Source organism: Amphibalanus amphitrite, unplaced genomic scaffold, assembly GCF_019059575.1.
Source record: "Amphibalanus amphitrite isolate SeventyFive unplaced genomic scaffold, NRLGWU_Aamphi_draft 000643F_arrow, whole genome shotgun sequence".
NCBI lineage: Eukaryota > Metazoa > Arthropoda > Thecostraca > Balanomorpha > Balanidae > Amphibalanus > Amphibalanus amphitrite.
Window position 1 is genome coordinate 395,088 of NW_024882137.1, and position 2,095 is coordinate 397,182.

The 2,095-nt window shown below is 50.5% G+C and overlaps 1 long non-coding RNA gene across 1 annotated transcript; it reads left to right on the forward strand.

The window, feature by feature from the left end:
• The first annotated feature begins 1,239 nt into the window (after positions 1-1,239).
• On the forward strand, positions 1,240-1,834 carry LOC122363848. Its single transcript, XR_006253429.1, has 2 exons — positions 1,240-1,318; positions 1,536-1,834. It is a non-coding gene; the product is annotated as an uncharacterized LOC122363848 (long non-coding RNA).
• Positions 1,835-2,095: the final 261 nt, after the last annotated feature.

The window sequence follows — 2,095 nt, forward strand, 5'->3', positions numbered from 1 at the left end:
AAGAAAGATGACATCCAAGGCGGCTATGAGGCGATCACAAAGCTTCACCAAGAGCTTCTCCTTCATGGGGCCGGCCGGCCGTTAAGTCGCAACACCGGCTGCCGAGTGCCAACAGCTGCGTGCGCTGGCGCCGACGCGTTGTGGGCCGCGCTGCTGACGCCCAAGCTGCGATATCAACCATCTATGAATAAGTGGCAGCGGTGGCGGCTTGTCAGTTGTTAACGTGCCTTAACAGACGTTGCGAATAGCCCGCGTTGGAATCGCATGGTTGGGAACACAACGCAAGTAAAAATGGGCTTCCTTGATGAGCCTACTTTTTAAGCATTGTAGCCTTTGTAATTTTGGATGTTTTGCTGTAGATATTATTTTCTACATATATACTATATAGGCACTCACGTGCTTTAAATCGCGCAATGCAATTGAACCATGGTAAAGACAATGATAAATGAACTGAGAGCTGACATGCCCCATGCTTTGTGTGTGTATGTGTGTGTGTGTGTGTGGTTTTTTTTTGCGAGTCGATAAAAGTGGTTTTGGACACTGGATGAGTTTTTAGGGGTGTGGTGAGGGGGGATGTACAGGGTGTTCCGAAAAAAGTGTCACAGTTTCAAACGTGTATTATAAACGCTTGACAAGTATTAACGCATTAAAACATACACCATATGAAAGCTCACGTTTGTCGTTTTTCAACAAGGTTACTCTCGTATCAGTGCTATAACTCCTTGCCAGAGGGCAGAGGAGTTCCTGCGATCACAAGTTTACGCGAACTTCTTGTAGTTCACGTTCTCGATATGGGCACCACCGCGGTTGAGACACGCCTTGATTCTGGCCTGGAAACTCTCAGCGACTTTCGTCAGAGTCTCGGGACCGACTTGATGCAGGTATCTTTCGACGTTCTGCTTAAGCTGGACCAGTGTCTTGGGCTTGCCTGCGTACACAGTGTCCTTGGCAGCCCCCCACAGCCAAAAGTCTAGCGGGTTGAGATCAGGGCTGTGGGGAGCCCACTCATGGGCGGTGCCGAGAGACATGAGGCGAGCGTTGAACAGCTCCTTAAGGCATTCGATACTCTCACGCGCAGTGTGAGGCGGAGCTCCGTCTTGCATGAACCATGCCTGTTGCAGTTGGTTATCGGTGAGCATATCGGTCAGATCCGCGTAGAATTCCCGGATGACCTCGCGGTAGCGCTCGCCATTGATGGTGACGGTCCGGCCATCTTCTTCGAACCAGTAGGGACCCAGGAGGCCGTGAGTGGCGTTGTAGGCCACGAAGGCAGTGACCTTCGGGCCCTTCAGCTGCTTCTCCGTTACTTCTTCCGGTGGTGAGTTACCCCAGAAAGTGTTGTTGTGGTTGTTCACCGCACCGTTCAGGTGGAAGTGAGCCTCGTCTGAGAACCAGACTCGGTTCACCCACCGCGCGTTCCTCTCCATCTTGTTGGAGATCCATTGACACATGACTTGCCGCTTTTGCCTGTCCCGATCCGTCATCTTATGTCTGGTGGATATTATGTACGATGACAGTTTTAGCTCGTCGCATAGGATGCGTCTTACGCTGGTTTTAGCAAGTCCGAGCTGTTGAGAGCGTCGACGGAGCGACTTCTTGGGACTGGCAATGACGGAATTTCGCACGGCCGCGATGGTCTCTGGGGACTTTGAAACCGATGCTGGCCTGCCGCTGCTGCCCCTGTGAGTATTCAGGACTGAACCTGTTGTCTCAAAATGGTTAACAAACCTTGCAATGAGTTTGTTGCAGGGCAGATCTCGAGTTTCCATGTCACACTCGCGTCGAAGTCGGCGGCGGACGGTGACGTACGATTTCGTCTCGAACCATAATCGGACGATTTTGATTTTTGTTCTGGCGAGAAAACCATCGTAGATTTTGGTGAACCGTTTTGTCCACCAAAATCGACAAGGGTTGTGAGCAACATATCTTAAGCCAAACTATTTCGGACAATTTTTACGGAAATCGCACGTGACTAAAATCGTGACACTTTTTTCGGAACACCCGGTAATTCCACAGACCTGTCAGATTCACTAATGCAGTAGGTCTGTGCGGTGTTTAGTTATCGGAGCATTCTTTGAAAGTCGTGAATAGGGCC